We start from the raw sequence: 27,513 nt of genomic DNA, 5'->3' as shown, positions 1-27,513 counted from the left end.
CATGTTGTACACCCGAAACCAATATAATGTTATAAGTCAATTATATCTCAATTTTTTTAAAAATACGCATCCCTTTCTCTCATCTTCAGAGGAACATCACTTCATTTTCCTGATGGTTCAGTCATTGGCATGAACCTATTACTGCCCAGACAGGAGCTAGGATGTACTGAAATGTGTAGGGCTGGTTTCCCCTCCATTAAACAATCTTGGACCACTGTGCCCTTTGAGTTCTGATGACTGTATTTGATAGTTTTTCTATCTACTATCTCAAAATCAGCTCTTCCATCTTGTCACCATCAATGTCACCCTCCTCCCAACTTTGAGCTCACAGCTTGTCATCTGAAGTGGGTTGGGAAATTAGATCATCAAAATTTAGAATCATTTATAAAAGAAATGCATGTGAAAGTCATAAAGAAAGTACATAGTACTATACAAATATATAAGCTCCAATTATTATTTCATGATTTTTAATCTTATTTTATTTATGCATTATATTTATAGTATTGCACCGTTTCCTCATCTATGAAGTACCTGCCTCATATAGTTGTGACAATCAAACGAGTTATTATTTGTAGGGCACTTAGACAAGTGTCTGGCACATATTAAATAATGAGTAAGACCTTGTTAAAGAAAATAAATTATTAGGGTAAAATTTTAAAAAGCGCTTAGGCTCTGAATCAAATCTTGAAGGGCTTTGACACGAGCAAAGTGTTTAAGCAATATGGAACGACCTCTGACCTCTATCTTCTCTTCTTGGAAGCTTTTCTGGTTTACTTCATGGTTCTCAGGCCTGTTATATCAGGTGGTGCTACACAGTGTACACATACACACATGCACACTCACACACACAGACACACACACGGCATATGCGCCAGCACACCCATTACCCTTCCTCTTCTGTCTCTTCTATGATCCCCTGTATTCTCATAGTCAAAAATTCACAAAAGGAAGAAATATGATTTAGATATGCTATCCTACCCAAAACATTTTTATAATGAAGCAAAATCAATACAATAACAAAGATATACAAGATATATACCGTATTTCCCTGAAAATAAGACCTAGCCAGACATCAGCTCCAATATGTCTTTTGGAGCAAAAATTAATGTAAGACCTGGTATTATATTATATTATATTATACTATATTATATTACATTATATTATATCATATTATATTAGACCAGGTCTTATAGTAAAATAAGACTGAGTCTTACATTAATTTTTGCTCCAAAAGACGCCTTAGGTCTGATTGTCCAGCTAGGTCTTATTTTCAGGGAAACACGGTACTACGCACGGAACATACTCCTGCCTGAAATAAGCACTTTACATATATTAATTCATTTAACTTCCACAACCATCACCTGAAGGACAGACTATGCGATTCCCTTTCTACAGACACAGAAAACAAGGCCTGGAAAAGCGAAATAACTTGCCCAAGATCATATAGCACTGTTCACACTGACTCCCAATGCAATGCTTGGAAGGCGTATGTTTTTTAAGTCATTCTATTGTTACGTGGGTGCCTGTAACTCCTTAGGAGAAGGAGCATGAATTGCTTGGTCTCAAATGAGAAGTCTTTGGTGATCCTGGTTTTACTTCCTCTCCCTTTTACATAGAGCACTGGCTATCCTAAGTTGGTTGAGGAATCACTGGGGACACAAGAAGCTTCTCCAGGGACCCCTGCCTAGCGCTGTGTACTTGGAGGCAAGAGTCCTGTGTTTGAGTGCTACCTTCTGATCCTTGGTTTCTGGGTGAACACAGTGATTTCATTTAAACTCTCCATGCATCAGGTTCCTTATTCAAAGTGGAGAGACAATTGAGTTTGTTGTGAGGGTCAAATGTACTAATGTTGGAGAAACTACCTTATAAAACCTAATGAACCTTATAGACAGGAGGTAGAATTATTATTTAATGAAAAAACATCCCCTCCTGATGAACCCATCTGTAATCTCACAGCGATGGTTGAGTCCACGGTCCACGAACAGTGGCCTTGGCCATCTGAGTCTGGGCTGAGAACATCAGTGCTCAGAATCAGATTCCATCAGTCCGCAGCGAATTGTCCTCCATTCGCTGTCCGTCAAAACACCCAGTCTACAGAAATGTACTTGAATTGTAGCAATAATGGGTACCGTTAATTAAATAGAGACTCTGAGAAGTCCTTTTGTGAGATACCTAAAAATGGAATACGTCCTTCCACCTTGAATGCTTCAGAAATTGACCTGACCAGAGGCAGAGGCTTGGATGCAATGACTTACTAGGGTCTTTCCCACTTCCGTACTGCTATCACGTTCTAGCATGAGAGTCCTTTGCTCAGGGTTGCCAAGCACCCTCATATAGATGCTCTGGGCTCCTTGTCCATTAGATTGGCTGTATTCAGAATACCAAAGACAACTCATCAAGACTGTCTGACTTTTGGGGTGTATTTTCAATCATACAGCCTCCAAAGAACACGTGTCTATTTTAATATACCTCAGAATGCAAGGGTCTGTGGCACTCAATTTCCCCAGGAAAGTCTATATATTACTTATGATAATAAATACATTTATATAGTGCTTTATACTCTCCAACATATGCTATTTGATTCAATTTCAGTACCACTATTGTGATACAAACAGGCAATTATCATGGTCTATATTTTACAAAAGACAAAACAGAGACAAAGAGGTTTAGCAAGCTGCCTGAGATAACGCAGCCAAAGCAGTAACTGAGCTGACGCCTGGATCCAGAGCGTTTCCTACCAGTCACTGAAAAAAAATTCACTTTCATTCCATGGACCACCTAAGACAGAAATGGGATGAGAGGGGGTAAGGAATTCCAGACCAGTGCTCACAAGGCTATCTACCCTTCCAGTTCCCTCAAATCCCTGGTACTTATCTCTAAGCTAGATCTGCTTTCTTGTAACAAGACATTCTGCCCATTCTGACCAGAGAAAACCTGGCCAAGTATGCCTCTTGCCCTACCTGGGAATCTCCCCTACACAGAAGTTCCCAACAGCAAATCCCAGAATCTTCTTGCAAAGACCATCCCTAGACGGAAGACCTAACTCTAGGAAACCCAAGTTTCCATCCTGCCTTAATGCTCATAGAATTAGCTCACTAAGGATGCAGAAGGGCAGTTGCAACTTGATTTCTGATAGACAGAAAATATAAAATGGCATTCCTGTGGAGTCCATCATAACTTCTAAAACATTATTGACAAGTTTTCAATTTTAAACAATTTTCAAGTCACATTTAGGAGGTAGAAGGAAGGTCACAGAACTACATTCAAAATAGAAAGTTGAGATTCTTATTTCAGTGTGAGCTAGTACACATCCCAGATCCAGGGGCTTGCGCAATCATGACAAGAGACTAACTCATGGAAAAATCCAGTATTTGATGCAGGTAATGGATAAGTATGGAAACCTTATTTTTAACAATTTTTCCCATTTCGTGTGTCAATTTTTTGACACCATTTTGTTAACAATAGTAGCTGGGGCCCTTAAAAAATAAAAGCACATTAAAAATCACAAAAACAAGCTAGAGTACACAATTTTCAGATAAGGCTACACTGACAAAATAGCAAAATTTCAACAACACTAACTCTAAATGAAATGAACCTTTACCCATATAAACCCATTAATGCTGTTTTAACATTGCCCTTCTTTACAAAATAAAGAATACCTAACTTAATTTAAGATTATTTGCCTCAGAAAATTTTGAGCATCACAAAATCCAACCAGTCTAGGGCAAAATAAATATCCATATAAAATAAATTCTCAATAATTTGAAAGAAGAAAAGAAATTATTCAATATTCATGACTGTGGTTTGTTTAAAAATAATAGACATGTATTTTTTCATGTCTAGTGAATATTATAAGGTAAGATATATCTGGAAATTGATAAGAGAAATGAAAGATGTAGTTGAAATATTGCAATTCAAAATAAGCCTATGTTACATAATCATGAATTTTAAACACAAAAGCTCCATGTTATTTCATTTATTTCAAATATTTCTCAAACAGCATCACAATTTTTAAATGTTGGCCACCAAATTATCACGTTAGTAGATCAGTTATGTGTATTACTCTGTATTAACAGATTGTCTCTACATTTTAAGAAGCAAATTTGGATTAAATTCTTGTATCTCTTTACTACTGGGCTGAAAAATATTGGTTTGAATCTTTGAAGAATTTTTTTTATTAGAAATAACATATTTTAAAAAGTTTTGTATAAGCTTAAAGTGGCATAATTGGGGCATAGATTTTATGTGATTCAAAAAACAAAAACTGAAAACAAAATGCAACAAAATCAAAACCAAATAAGCTTTTGTTTTTAAGATTAAGTCATGGACTATCAAAATATAAATAATAATTATTCCAAATTTGTTTCTATAAGCCATCACTTTTAATATTCTTCTTCGAGCTGGCCAACAAATGTGTGCTTTAGGAATCCCAGCAGATTTATACATCGCCTTCTGTATCCGTTCTTCTACCAGGAATGAATTTCCCCCCCCAAATTAACATAATTCTTTTATGTTTTTAAAAAGAGAATAAAAGACATGCTACCTTAACAGGATAAGATGCTTGGAAACCACACATTAAAAAAAATAAAATTAGAGCCTAAGTTTTAGTAGTAAGGTTAATAAAAATAAAATCACATTTGTATAGCATTTTTCACTCAAAAAAGATTTCAAAGTTCACCAAACTAAGATTTGCTTCACTCATTACTGATATGTGTTCATTCCCACAAACGAAATATGGAATCTGATTAATAGCAAATGTATACTTCAGATATTACTATCCTCCTGGACCAAGAAATTTAAAAAATATGTATCTTTAGGAGAAAAAATAAAGTGGATTGAAGCTGCACTCCTTAAATTGACCAGACTAGGATTTTGCCCGTCTTGAAACTTTTCTGCGTCATTTTTTTGGTAGTAGAGCTAGGTGGGGACAATGCTGACCACAGTCGCACACCCAGACAAATCAGCTTCCTGGAGGCTTTGATGATGAAAATCTTGTCTTGGAAATGAAACAACCTATCCAGGGTTGCATCTGTCATCCTGACCCTACACGCGAGTCCTGGAACACAATGAACCTAAAGGCTAGTCCAGAGAGGAAATGATCTCTGCTTGATGGGGAAAAAAATTCAGACCCAGACTCACATCTCTACCTCGATCCATGTTCCCATGCTTCTTCCCATCCATTTCACAAACCCACAATTACAACAATCAAAATAATACAACTGGATTACAAACACTAACTCAAATAGCCTAGAGTTATTCATATTTTCCAGTCCTTACCCAATGCCCTCAAATGGTGTTATGGGCCAAGAATATATGTATTCCCCCCAGATTCATATGCTGAAGCCCTAACCCCTAATGTGATGGTTTTAGGAGGCGGGGCTGTTGGGAGGTGATTCGGTTTCAATGAGGTCATGGGAGTAGAGCTTCATAATGGGGTTAGTGTCCTTATAAGAAGAGGAAAAGAGACCAGAGCTAGATATCTCCATGTACACACACTCAGAAAAGGCCATCGGGGCACACAGCAAGAAGGTGGCTGTCTATAAGCCAGGAAGCTGGCTCCCAGTAGGAACTAAATTTGCCAGGAGCTTGATTTTGGACTTCTAGCCTTCAGAACTGGGAGAAATAAATGTCTGCTACTGAAACCACCCAATCTGTGGTATTTTGTTATAGCAGCATGAGCTGATAAAGACAAACAGTACAAATGCATTTCAAAACGAAAACACCTAAGGCCTTTTATTCATTCATTAGCTTTGAACGAAGCATTCATTATTTATTGAACGAAAATGTACTGAGTGCTGCTGTGTGCCATGCGCTGCTGTAGGCACTGAGGATAGGAGGGTGTGGGGAAGTCAAATTCCTCCTCTCAGGGAGCTTACATTCTTCCTCAAGTTATTGTCTCCCAAGACCACACTGGAACATCCCACCAAATTAACTAGTTGTACAAAATGACAATAGTACAATGGCTTCACGCGGTACCTTGATTCTACAGATTCTTGTGTTTTTAAAGACATTACCTCCCACATCTAAGATGTTACCTCACAAAAATGAAAATGGGGCACTTGCTGGGAGGAAAATATGAACTTTGCATCTATACATCCTTCTATATTATTTAACTGGCTGCAATGAACATGTATTAATTTTGTAGCTAAATATAATTCCATGAAAGTTTGTTTCAATTGTACTATCAGCCCCTCAATATTCCTGAGGTACTGAAACAAGACAGATGAAAGTGAGTGAGGTCCAGAGAAAGACCCTGAGTTAAGAGGAAGGAAAGTATCTCACAGAAACCCCTCTCCCAATACCTAAAATGACAACAAAGTTGTCTAGTAGCAACTAACAAGGAAAGGTGCATAGCCAATACTCTCAGTAAGGCTTAAAAAGTGGCAGCTACAAAAAGGACATCAATTCTGGGGCAGAGTTGGCAGCAGAATGACAAGTCTTCTAACTGCATTCTGACTTCTCAAAAGCTCTGGTGATCAGTCCAGCCAATCAAGAGAATTCTCTTAAAATTCCCAACTTGGTGGGAAGCAAACTGAGGATATCTCTGTGTTTTTCTTCTTCACAAGCAAGTAGTGGAAACAGTTGCAAACAGCTGTCTGAGAGAAACAGAGGAAGTGGACAAGAAGGCAGCCTCTGGCAAAGTCAAGACTTCAGGGCTATGTCCTGAATGGGGCATGGATCTGAAGCCAGAGCTTATCTCTCCATCAAAAGGAGATCCATTCCCCACGCAAACCAGATCACGTGAACTCTGGTACAGACAACTAACAAAATTTCTGAAGGGAGAGCAGAGCCCCAGCTGTCTAACAAAGCCTGTCTTAGATGAGTCCTCCCTGCCCACTTGTTCTCAGGCTATAGAAAAAAAGCGCATAGCTCTTAAAGGGTAGACCCTAAGGAAAAAACAAATGATACTGTCAGATGATAGTCAAGATATCAATACTATAATAGATAGAAAGTATAATATGGATAGACCTGCCAAAGAATGTTCAAGATAAAAAAGAAATAATATACAAATATCGGATCACATGTTATACACATGAAACTAACATAATGTTCTATGTCAATTATATCTCAATTAAAGAAAATAAAAGGAAGGGCACCAATGCAAGTACATACGAGACACACACACACACACACACACACACACACACACACACACACACACTCACCATGCAAAAGCCACACAAATAGCCAGCCTAGAAAATATAACTCAAGAAAGAAGAAAGATTCTTCACATGTGCTTTTACTAAAGAATAGCCTAGGGCCGCCCGGCGGCTCAGTTGGTTGGAGAGCTGTGCTCCTAACCCCAGGTCTCAGGTTTGATTCCCACATGGGCCAGTGAGCTGTGCCCTCTACAGCTAATATTGTGAACAACCACTCGACCTGGAGCTTGGCTGCCATGGGCAGCCGTGGGTGGCCAACAGACAGCCAGCAACCTACTGCTGGTGACTGACTGCAGCGCAAGGCTCATAATACCAACATGGGCCAGGGAGCTGTGTCCTATACAACTAGACTGAGAATAATGGCTTGAACAGGAGTTGGGGATGGGGGAGGGGAAAAGAAAAAAAAGAATAGCCTAATAAGATGATGCGTTCATAAGATGATAAAACAACAGAACGAGGTGAAAAAAGAAATAGCAGATATAAGGAAACAAATGGATCCCAAAGGAACAGAATTAAAAATAATTAATAGATAAATAAATGTACCAAAGGACAGAACTGACACAGCTGAAAATAAATTATAGTTACAGAGTAAAGGATTGAAATAATCAAAGTATACATACATTAAAAAGCAAATCAGGGAGAAGCCAATAGACATGGAGGATAAAGATAATCAATAATAATAATGATAATAATAGTAAATATCTTTAAAGGAGCAAACTCAACAAATAAAGCAGGAAAAAGTATGAAAAGATCTAACACAAGAAAATACCCCTAAAAAACTAGCAACCTTTAAAATAGTGCTATTATGTGGCACACTGTTCTATGCACTTTAGATATACCAACTCCAACTATCCCAACAATTCTATGAGGTAGACATAATTACTTACATTTTATAGATAAAGAAATTGAGGCATAAAGAGATCAAGTAACTTGATATGGTCTTACAGTTAATAATATTCAGCCAGGTAGAACTATATATGTCTATTGAAAAGTACATACTGGGTTCTAGAAATTGAATGGAAAACTCACAACGCAAAAATACAGCATCAAGGATAAAAAAAGTTTTCAAATATTCAGTCAGATAATGTAAATCACTTACAATGGGAAATTATCATGCGGACAGCCTTCTCCACAATAATATTCAATGCCAAAAAGATAATTGAGAAATAACCACATAGTTCTTTAGAAATAAAGTGTGACCCAGAATAGTATGCTTATTCAAATATAAAGGCAACATATATAAAAGAATTCGTGAAACTCTAATGAGCTATTTCAGAAGAAAAAAAAATGTTTACAATGAAATCCAGCCAATTAAACAATAAATCCAAATAAAGAACTCAAGAATGGAGAAGCTGGGGTAAAAGAATGTAATAAAAAGAACACATACTAGACAATAGCTATGAATTATGGCTATAGAACTAATACAAAACTTGATAATGTACAAATAATAATAATATAACTAAATGACAATAACAAAATAATGTAAATGATATAACAATAAAAATCAAAATAAGGGAGAAGGATGTGGGAGGAATAAAAAGAGTGCTTGTGTGGCAGGGAATAAATCAATACTGCCTAAAATGGAATATTTAGGGAAAAAATAATGACTACAACCTGTTAAGCTACTTCATAGTCTCTTCTTAATGCTAGAAGGGATATTTTAAGAAATGATATTTCTTATGATGAAGAAATGTTTATTCGAAGTTTAGCAATCCTTCACTTTTTTTCTTCTTTCAATTTAAGTAAAATGAAATGTATTAATTCTGTTTAAAAGTAGCAGTATGATCTCATTTTGTACGTGAGTAATAATATCTGAGTGTCTATCTTCATCCATCCATCCATTGTTCTATTTATACGAGCTTAGGAAATCTTTAAAATTACAAACTATTTTTTAAAAGCATAAACTACCTTTAAAATAAAAAACAACAAAGTGATTTTTATAGAGAGAAATAAAGTGATAATCATGGATTTAAGGACCTGGATGGGACTTTTAAAATCTCCTCCTCTGTTATATGGTAAAAGACAAGACAAAACAAAACAAAAACAGAAAAAGATTGAGTAGTAAGGTATACATAGTCTGTTGCGATCTAAGCCAGAGTTCATTCTATTCCCGTATTCTGATTTCCTATTATGAATTTAAGCAGTGCAGAAAAGCATCAAAAGGAAAGTTAAAAAAAAAAAAATCACCCCAAGTCCTCCTATCTAGAAACAACCATCATTACCATTAAGTGAATCTCTTTGCAGGGAATTTTTACCCAAATATCCAGATAAAAGAATTAGTGGATGGATGGATAGTTGAGTCGATAGAAATAATATTATAAAAATAGAATGAGATTATATGTGTTGTTTACTAACAAAAAGATTCCACTTAATTCCTAAACCATGATATTGTCCAAAGTGATGTTAGAAACCAGACCCAGATTTTTAAACATCCGGTTTCAGGTCTATGCCTTGAGGTATACCTGCTTCTCTGGATACATACACTGGGGGGTCCCGCCTCCCACACACAACCATACAGCCTACTCGCCCGGTGGTCCTACATCATTCCGAGGTCTGGCTGAGTCTTATCTGCACCCACAAAAAGTGTTTCCCTTGCCTGACTTGTCACACCCCCCTCTGACAAGGAAGGTATGAGGGGGACATCAGAGACATGAGACGCATGTATGAGAAACTTTTCAAAAGGAAAGGCAGTTAAAGCCAAGAGGACAAGAGGAGAGCTTAGGGATAACGACATGAGTACTAAGGCACAGAAGGGAAAAATAGGTGGGCACAGAGTTCAAGCAAACAGAGCGAGAAGGGAAGAAGAGAGCTGCAGGGTGGCATGAAATAAACGAAGGGTCCAAGGCCCACACAAAGACATTTTTCCAACTGGTATGGACTGGCATGAACAGAAACATGGGATGCAAGGGGAGCCAATCAGCTTCACTGAGATCAGGTTTAGAGGGGGGAAAAAACGGATCCTCTCCTAGAGGAAGCTGAAGCTTCCGCACCCTGGGGGAGGAGGCAGGGCCTCCTCTATGTGCAGTTCAAAAGGAGCATGCGTAAATGACGCGGGAGGCTAGACACATAGGCACATAACATAACTCTGGGTAAAGACATTGGATATTCGCAGGCCATTCTTTTACCCAAGCCACAAGCCTTTTCCACCGTCAGAGGGACACTTCATCTCACACACACACACACACACACACACGCACACACACACACACACGCATACACACGGCAGGATGCCCAATTACTTGGCTGCTGCTTGGAGGGCACTGACTGGTACTGGGTACCCTGAGTTGTACAAGGGAACCTAACAAAGACCCACAGAACTCCTCAGACCACTAAGCTCCGTGATCCCATACATAGTGTCTCCCTAATCGAGTTTCTGTCAAGCATTGTCACAATATCTCGACTTCCTTTGACGCAATACCAAAAAGGCAGGGGTCCTTCCAAATGACCAGAACTAATTTGAGCCACCTGCAGGATCCGTTTCCATTTTCTTGCTCTTCCAAACCACTCTCTAATACTATACCCAGAGATCAACTCCCTAGTCTAAAGCCTTGCATGGCTTTGTAATGCCTTCGAAATTTAGTACAAAGTCCTTTACTCGGTACTTAACTTTCTCTATGATCTGGCCCCTATCTTTGTAGTTTTCTTTTCCTCTTCATCATTCCAATCACCCAGTGCTCCAACGTATTTCCTGACATTTCCAGAATACACCATGCACCCCCCACTCCAGACCTTTATTGTGAAGCTCCCACAGCCAGGTATACCTTTATTCATTATCTTTCTATCAAAGTCCCACACATTTTACAAGGCACAGCTCACGTGCTCCCCGCCCCCACTGAACTCCCATCAGAATTAAGCAGCCCTTCCTTTCAGGGCCACATCGATTTGTTTTGACCTCTAGTTAGACTTATTTCATTTTCCCTTGTATTAGTTGCTGTTTAAATCTGTCTTGATTTAAATCTATCCTTATAGGTAGGAAGTGACTGAACATTTATTGAACATTTACTAGGGGCGCCAGTCACTTTCATAGACATCATCTAATTTATCCTTCTGTTGCTAATATGTAGCGGAGTGCTCACACATTTCAGGTGTTCATCAATGTTTGTTATGCTGCTCTATGAAAAGAAGGTGTTTGATTTCTGAACTTCAGATGGGAGGTCACTATGTCTCCTTTAGGGGACTTGAAAGAAGTGAGAAAGAATTAGACTGATCAACTCAGTTGGATGGCCTAGAAACAGGGTGACCAATATTTAGTCTTTGTTAAGTCTGTCTTAGAAAAATACCCTAGCCAAAAAAATAAATAAATAAATAAAAAGACACCATCTTTTTATCTGCTTGTTTTGCTTGCAGAAACTCAGCATCCCATCTATTCTGCAGAACTGGACCTCATCACGCTAGATGGTTTTAACGCTAGACCCGTCACTAATTGTCTGTGGACTTGAAGCAAAATGGAGCCCCTCGCACTGCCTTAGTTTTAACTTGTATATAATGAGGAGTTTGAGGGCTTTGGGCCACATGACCTCAACGGTCCCTATCAGTTCCATAAAATCCTAAGATTCTATGTTGAACGAACATAGAATTCTCTACAAAATGCCCTGGGAACTGGCTCATTCCTCAGGCCAACCTTCAAACATCAAAATATATGGAACATTATGTAAACAGGGCAATCTCTCTCTCTCTCTCTCTCTCTCTCCATCTCTCTCCCTCTCTCTGTCTCTTTCTCTCTCTCCCTCCCTCCCTTCATGTGTGTATGCATGTGTTCTCTGAACGTTTTCTTTGTGTGTGCATTTGGGGGAGAGGTGGAAAGCTATCAATCCATGAAAGTATATTTTCAAGAAATTTTTAAATTTATTCAAATAAATACCTAAATAGTAAACACTTCAGTTGGATACTCTCCACTAGGCGTTACTGTTTTGTTGTTTTTGTTAATAGGATACTAATAAGAGTTAATTTTAAATACATTAGTCTCACAATTGAGGATTGCTTAAAAAATCCACAGACCAATAGAATTCAATGATCAACATCAACAAGTAAGTTCTTTTCATTTACGTCTAACATCTAACTAATCATCCAAAAGGATCTTCTGTTGGATAAATGAATAAATAAATCGACAGTGTTGCATCAGCTTCTGCAGGGGGGAGAGGAAGCATGTAACAACTGATTTTCGTCAGATAATCAATGAAAGCATATCACTCACTTCTTAATAACCAGTTGATCCGAATTCAACCACTGTTTTCAAAACCATCTATTAGACTGGACTAAACCTCCCCTCAGGCAAGTTTTGGTGAAAACACGAAACTTATATACAAAGTCTGTGCATATACAAATAGCAACATAAACCTGAGAACCTTCATCTTGATTTTGGTGGGGCCCATCACAGATCTCTCTCTTTCTCCAAGGACACACAGAGACCTCTGTCCCCTCTGCTGTCAAAGGAAACCAATACACACGGGGCTTCTACACTGCTAGGGTCAGGGTCAGACTCACACCTTTGTTTACATCAAATATTTACTTTGTGCATTTCTTATATTTCCACCAAGATTGTTTTACCCAAACCTGCACAATAGTGGGTCTCAAACGTAGAAATGCCATAATGGTCCCAATAAAAAGGCCCTCACTATATAAGGACTATTAGTTTGATATAAGTAAAAGGTATTTGCTCTGCAGGGAAAATACATCTTTAAAAAAATAAGAAAAAGGAAAGGAAAAAAAAGGGGGGGAGACCAAAAAAATTTGTTTTGATTGGGTACTCTTGGGGAGGGTGGGGGTAGTATGATGTGAAATTCTAAAGAAAAAGTAAATATCCAGAAAGAAAGGGGAAAAGACAAATAAGGACTGATGTGTATTCCACAGTAAAACACATTTTTAATGCAAACATGGGAGATGCAGAAGGGCTCTTTGTCAAACAGGGAATTTCCAGCTAAACACAGTCAGTTCCTTAGCTCTGAGAAAGCCAAATCAAACCAGTTTACAAGGAAGGGCACAGTTTTAGAGATCAGTGTTGTTCAATCAACACAATTTTAAAAAAAGAAAAGCAAATCAGTTAACAAAATTTTAAGCAAAAAAATGCAATAAAATATTTTTAAGACTCAAATTCCTCCTCCATTTTAGTATCCTTTTAAGAGCATTTTTTTCACTATATTGAATGCTTTCCTAAAAAAAAATATTTATTTTCTTTCCTGAAGATTTATCCCAAAAGAACATTTCCCTCCAATTCTATATTTCCAATCTATTAATAAAATAAATTCAACCTTTTTGTTTGGTTTTGTATAAATTGCTAGCATTTTTTTTTCCTGAAAGATCCTTTCCCAAAGTTGTATTTTATTTTTCATTCAGGATATTTCAAAATGATTACTACTTTTTCAAGGATTGTGTCATTATGGAGTAATTAACATTTTAAAAAGTTAACCATCTTTATGACTCAGAAAGCCCTTAATCCATTTATTAGGGTGAAGGATGAACTGACCTTTCCCCCTTTCAATCTTGATTCTAGTTTGAAAAAAAGAAATCTCTTTCACAGAATACTGATTTCTATATTTACCAAAATATGATGGCCAAATTTAACAGCAGTGAAGTTTTAAATAAGCTTGACATAGCAATTAAAAAAATAGTTCCTGTGTATAAAATTTAGGTTTATGTATCTGTGCTACTCTATGAAGAGAGTAGCACAGAGAATTTCATTTGGTATTTATACTGTGTTTAAACCTATCTCTAATAGTCCTCTAAATTTAATTTCCTATGGTCAGATTCTTTTCTTTCCCTTTTCTTTTTACATTTTACTTTTTCTTTCTCTAATTATCCTGGTATATTTTTCCTCATTAGCAATATTTTAATAACAAAATCATCAGTAAATAATGGCAATACAGCAACATTGAAGGTTATAATTATATTAGCTATGGCTTTCCTTCTAAGGATCTCAAGGTATCTTAAAAAGAGAAAATAAAATCAATGTTGTTTCTCTATTTCTGTTCACCGAATTTAGAAATTTGACAATGTACTTTATATATATATATATACATGATACTGATGCTAAACCATTCTAGATTGTTCCTTTCCTACATCATTGCTGGGATTTCCCCATATTCAAAGTTGGAGATTAAAACTGTATTTATTTAAAGATGTTTTGATTTAGCATTGTCAGACACTGATAACTCCACAGTTCCATAATCAGTCTTTTTAAGAAGGCAAAAAGGGCTCTAAGGTGTATTTCAGAGTTGAGGATAACTTACTTTAGAAAAAAACAGACTATCTTATGTCAAAAATAATGTCAATATTTAGCTTATACAGTAGACACCACTTTAATTCTAAATGAAACTTAGAGTAATTCATAGCTTCTAGTATACCAGTCAGACTAAGCTAAGTGACTATGTTTTAACCTTAGGGTACCTTCAGATACAAATGGTTCTTCTACCTTCTAGGTGAGAAAGATGGGCTAGCATCTCTGCTTGTGATAGTGTATAATGTGTGTGTGTATGTGCATACGCCTGCACAAACAAAACACCATAATGAAATCACCAACATATGGATGGATGTCAGGTATACAATTGCAGGGTTTTCATGACATCAGAGAGCTAATATGTTGGGATAAACTCCCTATATCTCTGTTTACCCTGTCCTCTCCGAGTCACTTCCTAGCTGGTGACATATTTCTCCCTCATCCTCTGAGGATCTTCCCTTCCCTACTTTCAGTAAATATATATTAGCCTCCAACAGTACATGACATCAAAAATATAATTCTGACCCCCTTGAAGAGAAAGAAGAATTAACAGGCATCAACTTCCCTTCCTGACTACCATAAGACCTCCATTTTGAAAAAAAATAGCTCTATAAGCCATATTTTAGCCCATAAGGGTGCATATTAACAGGCAACAAGAAGAATGAAAAAAGACTGTGTGTAGAGATGTGTGTGTGTGTGTGTGTGTGTGTGTGTGTGTGTGTGTAGTCATTTTAATCACCTCATGTGTCTTCTTTTTTCTATGGCAGACATAGTACATTTAAATGCAACAGGTTGGTGATCACATGCAAAGTATGAGACACAAAGATTCATGAAATTTTGAAAAAATTTTAATTTGGAGCAATTCTGTAACCTGGGTTTTCATGTCTTTTTGATATATGATTTTTTCAATTATAACAATTTCTGGAAATTTTCATAAACTCCATTTAATTCTGTACTATGACTCCTCAAGGAACTGCCAGAATCTATTATTTTAACTTATTATAAGGCTCTCCTACATTAAAAAAAAAAAAACCACAATGAAAACATTTTTGACAAAAAGCAAAGCAGTAAATAAGTAAGTCCCTACTCAGTGACATGTATAATCCTTTTATAACTATTATAAATAAAACAACCTATTTTGATGTGTTGCATTAAGATCTAGAATTTTATAATCCTTGAACATACATGGAAAGGAAAAAGAGAGATGAAATCAATTGAGTGCTAAAACATAAACTCTTCAAAGTTATGTTAGTAAAAAAAAAAATGCTCTCAGTTTAAAATTGTATCTGGAAAAATATTTTAACTAAAAATTATATTTCTAACTAAAGAAGATTAACTCAAAAAGAGGTTTTGTTTTCAAAACAAGAAGTGAATTTATGAATAGTAGAATAAAGTGGCACACCTCCCCAAAATCAGCATATTAATGAAATCACATATCTCTCTGTGGAAAGTTATATTTCCTTTGCACCACATGAAAAATTAATGTTTTATATTCATAAATAAAATATCTTAGATATTTAAGCTTGGTTAAATGATAATCTTTACTGGGATAAATTGCTGTTAGTGCTGTAGACTATATAGAAAACAAACAAAAAAGAAAATTTCATATTAAATCTCAAAGTAGCTGAGGGGTAGCTCAATGAGAAAGAAGATTTTCAGTTAGAAAATGGAAAAAAATGTACAGTTTATTTTTAAATGTTTCCCTTCTTTTAAAAATATTTTCCTTTCTGTCAGAATTCTAAAGAATCATGAAAAACTAAATTCAAAAGCTAATAGCTAATCCTCAAAACAGCAATAAGTCTGTATTTGTATTTTTTAAATATTTGTTTGTTATTTGAAAAGATAGCAACTGCTTTCATGATTGCTTCATATTTAAATGCAAGTATTTCTTATAAATAGGTTTTTTTCTGGACAAACTTCCTAAAGGATGACTTGGAGAGGGAAATATCTATAAATCGGAGGGTTTTATAAACCTGCAAATATATGAAAATAGTTGATTAGTGTTACAGCCTATAGTGTTTTTCTTTAACATTTTCATTTTAATTCTTAACATTTTAATGACCAAATTTTAATTCAGGAAGCTGTCTATCAATAAAATTTTTTCTTTCTTCTAAAAATTTTGTTATAAATGATAGCTGTGCTCTCTCACCTATATTTATTTTAAAATTAGAAAAGAAAGCTAGCATAGGAAAATTCACTAGGGAAAAACTGTATTCCTCTTTTATATAAATATTAATTCATTAAACATGGTGTTAACATTCAGAGGTGGTGGAAATCTAAAGGACAAAATTCAGAGGGTTAGATTGGATTCACTCTTCCTTTTTAACTAATTTATAGGCTGCCAATTTACTTACTGCTCTTTAATCATTTGAGAAATATAGAATTTTCCAGACAGTTTCATTTTGGTTCATAGAACCCCTCACCTCTAGCAAGTAGGTTTTCTGCTCTTTTTCTTATCCCTAACCCAGTGCTCTTCCCACAAATTCAAAGGGTGGAGGAGTCTCCTTAATTAAAACAATAATAATAATAATTCATTCCATCTTGAAACAAATAGTAAAACTATTTCTTTACTTGATTTTTTTCCCTACTAACCTAAGATCTGAGTCTTAAAGATGAGTTGATACGGAGGATCATGACTCCTTACAGGGTTAATTTGTTTCTTGAGGTAGCAAAGGGTCAGTGTGGCGTAAGGCAACGAAGTTTGAATGACCAGCTCTCCTTAAGGGCCAGGAAGCCCTGAGCAAGCTCCCTTATGCGCTATTTGTTCAGCTCCAGGTAGGTTTACCACATCCGGAAAATCTTGGTATGATCCGGATATTACTTAACTTTAGACTCATCTTTGACTTTATGACTCCTAGTGACTTTACCTTTCTGCTCCCTTATTCCTATTTCAACTCTCCCAACTATTCCAGGACTAAATCTATCCTGGGTCTGCAGGGAGTCGTCTTAACAATTACAGTTAAAATCAGCTGAGTCCATACCATGCCTAAACTATGTAGGGAGTGTTTACTGACATTCTCATTTCATCTTCCCAATGGCCTTGTGAAATAGGTACTTGAATATCCCATTTTACAGATGAGGAAACTGACTCAGAGATAGAACTTGCTCAAGGACATGCAGCTGAAAATAGCAGAACTGGGGAGTAAAACTAGGTCTCAGTGGCTTCAAAACCCACAGTTCTCCACCATTAGGTTTTACTGCTTCCTCAAACTATGCTGCTTTCATCCTCCTGTTAAGAGGCTGCAAAGAAGAGATGGCAAGGATCACTGTATAGACTGCGTTTGACACGTCCCTGAGTTTCTTTATTATGTTTTTTTTTTTTGTTTTTTTTTTAAAGGGAAAGAAAAGAAGAGTCACTGAATAGAAGCAATAGTTAGGTAGTTTTTGGGTTAAAACGTTAAAAGGTCTGTGGAGAAAGCTCCAGTTTCTATGAAAATTAAATAAAATAAATAAACAAAAAAATGTTTTTTCCTTTCTCTTTGGAATGGCCTCAGATGTGCTTGATAGGTTAGGGGGGATAGAAAGGTGGCCCTGGCTTTTTTTTTTCCCTACTGTTACCCCAAAATCATAGAGACAGGCATCAGATTCTTCCTATAATCACCCCTGCAATTTGCAGCCAAGACTTAAAAGAAATGCCTGATAGGACAAGTTAAGTGGATCAAAGGGAGGAGAGCAAAGATTGTTTTGTTTTGATTTTTTTAGGGGTAAGAGAAGAAAAAAAGATTTATAAGACTGCGAAAAGCAAAGCTGGAAGAAGGAAAGAATGAATATTAAAAATGTATGAAAAGGAAAGAGAAAACCTCATTTGTGACAGCAAATAGTGCCCTTCTATCTTTCCTTTACCTTTTCCTTGGTGGGAGTCACCTAAGCTCTGAAAATTTAGGACTGGATATGAGCTGAAAAATAAAAGGTAAATGGCAAGTATCCTAGGTGAATCGCTTTTTCTCCCTGATCAAAAAAGTGTTTTTATTTTTTTTAAAAAAGCATAAAGTGATTTGCAAAAACAATTGTGATTAAATTCCACAGATTTTAAAAAGAACTTGAAAGGAAGGAATTATAGGGAAATGAAACTACAAAGAGATCACCTTTGTGTAGGGATGCATGAAGTAGAGAAAAAGATTTTCCTATTAGTCCTTTTGATTTGCTCCCAGCCGAGTAATCCTGGGTACTGACAGGCTATGGAGCAAACAGATGGATGCTTCCAGAAAAGATTATCTTTTATCTGTCACTCGTGGAATAGCTCTGGTCCTATAACTACTGATTCGGTGATCTAAGCCTTGTATGCCATTGTTATATGGTCAAGGAGGAAAAAAAAACCCTATAATAATAATAATAATAGCAATAATAATAACAACTAATATTTATTGAGCATAGACTAGGTACAAAGCACTTTCCACACAAAATCTCATTTAATCCTCACCAGGACCTTATGCTTGCTATTATTATTCCCATTTTACAGATGAGGAAATTGAGAAAATGAAAAGGACCAGTTTGTAATTACATGGATTTTTCTATACGTTAACCTCAGTAACAGCAATCTGTTGCTTTCTTATTTAAGTAGAAATTCACACACTTCACCTTATATTCCCACAATCATACCACAAAGTCTTTACAAATTCAGATCCTAATCCAGGCCTGTCACTTTCAGGGTCATCTCCCAGCAGTGACTTCCACTGGTTGTACACCCTGGGAGTACTGAATAAGAGTATCTAGGAGAAGGTCCAAGATGGCGGATTGGAGAAAAAGAAAAGAAAACAAACAAACAAACAAAGGATAATAAATAGCTCTCCCTGAAAGTAAAGTCTGCATCAGTGTCTGACCAGTACTACAATACTACATTCAGTAAATGCCCTTTGCCCTAAACGAAAACGCTTAGGCCATCCTCATTGTGATGTGGAATTGTGAGGGTCCAGAGGGCGGGGAAGAAAGAGGCTCTGAAAGACTGGGACTAGGAAGAAACCTTTGCACACTGACCCCTCCATATCCATTCTGGGCCTTAAAGACTCCCAGTTTCTCCTTCACTGAAGACCTCAGCAGAATTGCCTGCCACAAAGCCCCTTGCTGTGCTACAGACGGTGTGCCAACCCAACTGGGCCAGTCCACCAAACTAAGAATCCAACAAATAGACTGTTCCTTTCCTTCTCAAGGAATCCCTGTCCTGTCTAGCTGTGATTTTCCCTACTGGTCTAAAGCCCCAGAGGAAGTCCATCCTTGCTCCAAGCCCTGGCATTGAGACCTTACACTATGCAGCTCCAGCACAAACCTCTCTCCCCACCACCGAAGCACCAGACTTGGCCAAGAACCTTTTAGCCTAAAACATAGATTATCTTTTTGAAGTTCTACAGGACCAGGTTAGGTTTGGTCATTAAAACTTCCCATCTGCTTTTGTCCCTCAGCTTCATGACTGCCTTGCCTTTCAGGTACTCATTTTTTGTTCAACATTTATTCTAGCCATCTGCTACGTATTAACTAAGTTCCAAATACTTGTTCTCCAAAAAAGCGGGACCAAAAAGAATGATAAAAATGCAACAGAATGCTACTAGAGGGGAAAAAAAGTAAGGAGCAGCTAGAAATCAAGATTTGACAATGCAACCTTGTAAAATATTATAAAATGTAGGCCTTAGGGACTAACTAGATGAAAAAAATTTAGTTTGGGGTCCATGGAGTCTAGGGACTAGGTTATAAACTTCCTGAAATTGTATGTAAAGTAGCTGTAGTTTTGTTTGTTTTTCTTTTCTTGTTTTGTTTTGTTTTTCTGGGAAGAAGATCCATAGCTTCAATAGGTTATCAAAAGGAGGATACTTTATTTGTATCTCCAAAGCCTAGAATAAGGCCTGATACATAGTAGGGACTCAATAAACATTTGCCGAAAAAGCATTCAACATTTGTTGAATAAATAAATGGTTGAAGGGGTCTGAGCGCTAAAGCTCCTAATTTTATAGATGGAGAAATGGAGGCCTTGAAAAGATACATAACTACTTCTTCAAGGTCATGAGCCTAAGTAGTCAGGACCACATAGAATTAGCTCTTTTAACTCTTTCCACTGCTAGTTAGTCTTGTTTTGCCTTTCACCTAATTGTATCTTTCACTCCATTTCATTTTTCTTCCTCCCAATCCATTTCTTGTTAAGCAGAGAAATGCATCTTACTTCGTAGTTAAAAGCTGCCAGCTCGAGCATGTCCCCAAGGGGAGGTGGGGGAGCAAAGAGTAAGGGCGAGTCTATGAAAAAAACTACCAGAATAATTTATTTGTGATCGCACACACAGCATGGCTACCATTCCTATGTGCTAAGGACATGAAATGGCTGTTATTGATGGAAATATATAAAGGGGAAGTAGTGAAGTTAGATTGAGGGCGTGGCAGTAAGTCTTAAGCTTAAATTGACCAGGCCAAGCAGCTGTCCTATGAGCAGGTGATCTGCAGCATTCTAAAAGATATCCGAGGGACAAAGACCAAACAGATTCCCGCTTGGTTTGAACGCTCCTTTTGATGGCCTTCCTTGCTTGTACAGTAATTCGCAGATCCTGGGAGAATTCAAAGTAGGCCTGACTACCCTCCTAACAGTTCACAATCCAGCCCAGCAGGCAAGAGGCAGGAGACTCAAACTGCCACCCAGAGGAGAGAAATAGGGAGAGGGGCCTCGTCCTCATGGAGCTGCTTCATCTGAGGAGAGATTTTGAAACAGACCAATACTCGGATTCTGTGACACAGCACATTTCTTGTGCTGGTGATGCCCTCAGCAAACTGAGGCCAGCGTGGAGGCTCTGAAGTCAAGGCCATGTCAGAGGCAAGGGACGAGAGCTGTTCTGAACCTTGTGATACCCCAGAAGGCCAATTGATTAGCAGAAGAAACTTTTGGTAAACTCTTCTTTGAAACCTGGCATCCTAAACGTAAGTCATTTTAGAACGGAAACTGTTACAATGCCCTGGGTGGTGTTTGTTGATTATCTGTATTATTTGGGAGTGGTAGAAACTATTTAGTGAGAAAAAAAGCACCCAGAATAAACAATAAACAACCTGGGTTCAAGCCCCAGCTGTGTGACCTTGGTAAAATCACTTAACCTCACTGAACCCTTGTGTCTTGATTTATAAAGACACATGTTGACTCATATGTTCTATAGCTCTTTCCAGCTTTTGCATGCTACATACAATATCTACGATTGAGGTTTAACCCATCAACAGATTTTTTTCCAACATGATCAGAAGAGGTTATCCTTCAGCAAAACAACAACAAAAAGCCCATATTATTTTCTTAGATTTCTCTACAACGCAATTGAAATATCAAGTAAAGGGGAGAAGGGAGAGATGTTAATCTCTTAGAATGAACAACCCTATTGCTCTAAGCCAGATGCTGCAAACTTCAGATCCTTACATTCAAAAGGGGAATTTTTATAAAAGATAGCTTCCACCAATGATTTGAAGACCTTGCCTTCACTTTATATAGTGGGATCATAGAGAATTCCAGTTAATGTATTAATTGAGTTCCACTCTCAAAATGTAAACATTTCACAAGATTCACATAGCAGCCATTTGATTAATAGAGCAAATAAGTCTGTTTTGTAATGATCTGAAGGTCTTCCATGTAACGTGCTTCTGTTCTGCCTTAGTTTCCCTCTAAGATTCCTAGCAGCTTCCTACATTTTGCTCACATAACATCCAAGGATTAGCCAGGTAGCTCCGTTTCTCCCTTCCTCACAAACCTAACAGCCCTGGGGTTTCAAAATTCTCTGCCAAGCTCTGAACCGAATTTCCCAATAAGAAACACAGTATGACACTGAAGCTCAGAAAGGCAGCTAAACAAAAGCTCTGCGGCGGCAAAGGATTTTGCTGGTTAATAGAAAAAGTAAATGTACTTAGAGTTTAACACTTTATCCTTCAAGAAAAAAAAATCCATAACCTAAAACTACTCCTAACTATCCTATGCCGAACTCCAGTTAAGAAGACATAACTCAATGTTTTAGTTTCCTCGGAGAAACTGACCTCAGCAAATGGGCCCCTGAGAGGCCTGAAGTAGCCCAGAAAGTCAGGGTAGAAAGGGAACTGTGAGCCCCATGAGTAAGGCTTGCACCCTTCAGTATTGGGGGCTTGCAAGCCTCCGAACACCTAGGCCCAAGTCCTGCTAGAGAATAAGACAGGAAGAGGGCCTGCCTCCTGGGATATTGTGTCCTTCCTTATGACCTCTAAGATGGGTGCCTTTCTTTGCCAAAGGCTAAGCCATTGAGGACTGTCCCCAGCATTGGATCCCTAAGCTCCCCTGTGTCTCATCAACAAGTGAGGAACCTGTATGGAGGTCCCTTGGGCCTGCTCAGGCCAAGGGGTGGTGGGCTGAGGTATGTGCACTCACCTGGGATTCCGGAGCTCATTTCTCTAGACGCTTCATCTCCTGTGGTCTCTGAGACCCCCTCCTCCAGTGGCCAACCCTCATGCAGACCTCCGGGTGTCAGGACAGGTTTGACCACCTGAAAGAGCAAATAGATGGGTAAGTTTACTTTGCTGGCCCAGAAGGAGACTAGAAGAGATTAGGGGCTGGGACATTTTGCAGGAAATCAAGGAGTGGGGAGGCTGAAGGGAAGGAAGGGAGCAGAAGGGCTGGCCTGGGCCACCGGCTACAAGGTAGGGATGCTGATGCAAGAGAAGAGAACTTTTCAGAGGTGCCCACAAAGCCACTCAGGTTTGAGAAGTCTCTGGGACAGAAAAGAGGTTTCCTGGTCTGACATTGCAGCAAGTGTGTTCAGAACTTTGACGATGCAATCCCCTCCTTTGCCTCCAGCCTAAGGCAGGTAAGGCAGAGGGACTCAAAGCAACCACAACTCTCGGAAAGAGGACAGAAAGGGCAAAATGACCGGACAGAGGGAGGAAACCTGGCTCTAGCTGAGGACAGGGGAGGAGAGGCAGAGGGGGACTGGTGCAGATGCAGACCTGCGAAAGTGAGCCTGAGGGTAAGAGCATGCAGAAGCCCCTAGCCTGGTCCAGCCACTAGAGGGCAGGTGGTGGAGAGAGGGCTCTGTGGTGCCTTCACCCCTTCCTTAACTCCAGAAGCAACCCCTGGCCTTGATTTTCTAACACAGGCAAAAGCTAAGTTAGTTAACTTGAAGGACCAAGTTCCCTCAGCAGCTTCCTGAACATTTCCCACTCCCCAGGGAGAAGCAGACTGGAGTGGGGAAGGGTCTAGAGCTGCCCCCCCCTTCCCTATAGAAGCTCTAGGGGTTAGCTTCAGATGAAAGTGCGTGGAAGTTTCCATCAGGCCCCTGGCTTACTAGGTGAATGGTTTTTTTCAAGAAGGGTGTGCATTATTAGTTTGAGGGTTCCAGGAGATTACCTCCCCTTGCCCTCCTTCCCGGCTGAAGCAACGAGGGGTGAAAGGGGAGATTAATTCCCACTGGCCTCAGGCTGACGCAACCGCCCTAAGGAGGGAGGGAAAGACGCACAACGCACAGATTTTTACTTGAGAAGGGGAAGGGGAGGGGGTCCTTTCCTCTGACTGCCCCCCCGGAACGAGACACCCCTGTCCGCGATCACCCCCGCCCGGGTTAAAAGTGGGCAGCCCTGGCTCCCGCAAGCCGCCCCAGCCGCTGTGCTGCTGCAGCAGTAGCTTCCTCAAGACAGCAACAGTTGTCCGGCTGAGGCGAGGCGAGGACTCGCGCTGGCGTGCACGACGCCGGCTTCGGCCGGGTGCTCCTAGGCTCTGGAGTCCTCGCCCCACATCTAGCCTCTGTGGGAGAAGTGAGGGGGCTAGGGACACGGTAACCCCCAGCCGCCTGCGCTCCAGTTGCTCAACCCCTTCAGTGCAAGTTCACTTCTCTTAAGTCACCTCTCCCAAATCTGGTGGAGGGATCAGGCTTTTGGGGAGAGGAGGGCTTTCTTCTGGGTGGGGAAAGGAGGGGGGTGTAAGAAGCAAAAGACAAAGAGAAGCTGAAGGGACACAGGGTGAAGCTATTTTTAATCTAACGTGGCTCTTCTGCTTCTCCCTTGGAGAAGCTATCGCTCCACAGACGGCCCCAGGTGAGAGGCAGGGAGGAAAAAACCCCCAGAGCTTTTGCTTTTACTCCATCTCCTTTGCAGGTCTTCGAGACCCTTTTACTCTTTCAGAACACGCAATCAGGGAGGGAAAATCTCCTTTATCTGGGGAGAGGGGCTCTGGTTTAGTCCCAAAGCTTGGAGTCCTCGCCTTGGGTGCCTTCTCGCAGGCTGAGCTGGGAAGAGTGACTCTGTCCAGCATTCTCCGACTTCATAGCCCTTCCCTTATTCGGAAGAAGGTAGAGTCTGTGTGCTCAGCTAACCGAGAGGGGAATGATGGTGGGCGTTTAGTTTGCTGGAAGAACGGTGATTGGGGTGCGGAGGAGGGAGTTCAGGCCCTCCCCTAAAATGGGTAGCTTCGCAGCTCTCGGGCCTTAGACTCTCATATCCCCACACGCATCCTTTACCCGTGTCCATCCCTGTGTGCGCCCGTGTGTGTCTGTGTGTCCTTCTGGTCCAGTCCCTAAGGGCGCCCAGCAGTGTTTCTAGCTGGCGAAGGGCACTGGGCTCAGAGCATGGCGAAGGCCTGATTTGTGCCACTTGTAACTAAAGTCACGACTGCAAGGAGTGGAAGGGGAAGAGGGGGACGCACAGACTGTCCCCAGTCCTGCAGCTCTGCCTCCCTCCCCAGGACCGGATGCCTTGAGAGGCCAGGACAGGGCTGCTGCTGTTACTGCTAAGCTCCTGAGTCGGGTGCAACCGCATCTCTCAAAAGCTCCTTCTCTGCGGGGGTTTCCTTGGTTTTCTCCTGTTTTACCCCCTTCCGTGCTACTTAGTTTTGAAAAAGATGAGATGGGGAAGACCCGAGGCTGCAAAACGCCCCAAATTAGGTTGGAAGCAGGTGCGGAGAAAAGGGACTCCGGAGAGCAGGCGGTGCCTGGGTGTTTTCCCTCTTTTCGGAGCCACCCAATTCACCGCGGCTCGCCTCACCTCCAGGTTCCTCGCGCTAGGGCAGAGGATACTGAGGGCCTCCCGCCCGCCCCTCCCTCTAGGGCTTCCCCCACCCCCATATTGCAGAGTTGGATTTTTAGGGTCAAAAAAGACCAGCAAATGCCCTCAACTGATTCGTATTCCAGGTACTGACTTGGTCCTAAGACCAGGTCCTTTTTTTTTTTTTTTTTCCAGCGGGTGAATGCGGTTATTCGAGGTGTGGGCGGGGGTGGGGGGAAGACACAACTTCTGTAAACTTTTATTGTATTTTAGCTTCTTCCCACTTCTCTGAAAACATGCACACCGCCTGCTTCAATTCCCCCTGTGATACAAAGTCGACTAAAAAGTTGGGGGCGGGGGGAATCCGCGCAGAGGACAGGCGGGTGACCAAAGCCTCGGCGAGCGCGGGAAGGACGGGAGGGAAAGGATGAATTCTTCCGTGGAAAACGGGGACAGGGCTGGGAAAGGCTTGGACAGAGCCGCTTCGGGAAGGTGTGAGCTTCGGCGACCGCTGGCCGTCTTCTCGACGAGTGCGCCCTCCGCGAATGCTTTTTGGGGTAAGGGCTTCCGGCTATTGAGTTATGTACAGCAAGCCCAGACCGCAAAAAGATTCGCGAAGGGCAGAGTCTGCTGGCTTCTTCGGTCCGCCGCCGCCGCCGCCGCCGCCTTCAGCCCAGGATGTCTCCGAACCTCCGAGCCGAGCAGCCTGGGTCTCCCCAGCGCGCTCCAACGCGGCTCAGCCTTCCCACCACGCGCGCCACCCGCCCTCTCCCGCCCCTCTCCGCGCCCCCGACCCATCCCTCGATTTCTCCACACCATCCGCGATCCCCCAACTCAGCCCGCACAGCCTCCAGCGAGGTGTGTGGAGGGCGAGAAGAAGAGTGCGGACAGGCACCAGGGATCCCGCTGCCCAGCCTCCACCCCTCTCCCGTAGCCCCAACCCCGAACCTCTCCGCCTATCTGTCCTATATCCCCCATTCCTCTATCAGAGCTCCAGCAGCCCCGGCTGCAAGGTCGTGGATTCCTGACCAGGTATAGTTCGGGTTCCCCCTAAAACCCCTGTTGTCCCTCCTAGTCCCCCAACCGAGGTTCCAGCCGTGACTACAGGCGCTGCGTAAAGAGAAAAACTCCCCCAGAGCACTAAATAAATACAGACGAGGCCGCCAGCTCATTGGTGAGGACTAAAATCGTCACCCACCAATCAGGAGAGAGCTCACATTTTCTTTTTTTCTTTTTTTTTTTCAGAAGGGGGAGGGAGAAAAAATATTTCCATTTCTAATTATTCAACAAAATCCAGACTGGAACACGTTAAAATATTGTTGTTGCAAAAACGCTGGCCAGGACCCCTATTCCAGCCCAGGTAAGGGGAGGGGAGCGAGATACTGGGCAAACGGGGTTCAAGAGAGCGACCTCTCCCAACGGGACCCAAGCCAGAAGATTCAGACAGAAAATGACAGGCACAGATGAACATAAAATAAACCCCAAGTCCACGCTAGTCATCTTATTTCTAGAAACATGGGACTATCTCAATCCCCCCCCCACCCACCCACACACACAAAGTTCTGAATGCTTATTAGAAAGGGTGAAGCTCCTCCCTCAACACCCTTTCCCAAAGCCGTCAAGATATTGGGTGTCTAACGGCCCACTCGCCTCAGGTGCCCTTTCATTGCTGCAGCCCCTCCCCCCACTCCCTACCCATTCTGCAGAATGTTGCGGGGGAACAACAAGGCGCAAGGCGCGAGCCCCTCACAGACCTCCGCCTCCCACAACCACGGGAGATTCCAGCATCTGCAGGGGGAAGGAGAGGGGAGACGACGGGAGACTAGGGTAGGAGGAGGAGAAAAATCTTTTTCCTTCGTTCACCCTCCTTTCCTCTTCCCTCTCTCCCTCTAGGCCCCCTCCGCTATCCTATTCACTCAAAACTTTGCGAGGTTGTACTCCTACTTCCCAGGGCAGCACCACCCTTCCCAATGGCCTCTCTTGTCTCCCCCCCACCCTCGTCACAACAGTGTCCGAGAATGGGGTAGGCAAAAGAACGTTCTGACCGCCTCCCTCCCCAGCAGTACACGCCCAGTGGGTAAAAACACAACTAGGGTGGGATGCTGCAAACACTGCAAGAACTTGCGGGGGGGGGGGTGTGGAGTTGCCATATTTGTTCCTTGCCTCCTTGGAATCGACGTGCGGACAGGGGCG

The 27,513-nt window shown here is 40.7% G+C and overlaps 1 long non-coding RNA gene across 9 annotated transcripts in view; it reads right to left on the bottom strand.

Moving 5' to 3' along the window:
* Nucleotides 1–27,513, bottom strand: part of LOC109455119 (uncharacterized) — a 103,291-nt gene that overhangs the window by 52,242 nt on the left and 23,536 nt on the right. For 7 of the 9 annotated variants that reach the window (XR_002138570.2, XR_002138573.2, XR_012497571.1 and 4 more), the window contains one exon: nucleotides 22,718–22,832. This is a non-coding gene — a long non-coding RNA (uncharacterized LOC109455119). Of the gene's footprint in view, nucleotides 1–22,717; nucleotides 22,833–23,692; nucleotides 25,322–27,015; nucleotides 27,133–27,513 lie in introns of those variants that run through there. The other 2 variants (XR_002138574.2, XR_002138575.2) reach the window with 2 other exon arrangements.

This window comes from Rhinolophus sinicus, linkage group LG06 (genome assembly GCF_036562045.2).
Source record: "Rhinolophus sinicus isolate RSC01 linkage group LG06, ASM3656204v1, whole genome shotgun sequence".
Classification (NCBI taxonomy): Eukaryota; Metazoa; Chordata; class Mammalia; order Chiroptera; family Rhinolophidae; genus Rhinolophus; species Rhinolophus sinicus.
Note: the sequence above shows the minus strand (reverse complement) of the source record. Positions and strands in the feature narration are given on the sequence as shown.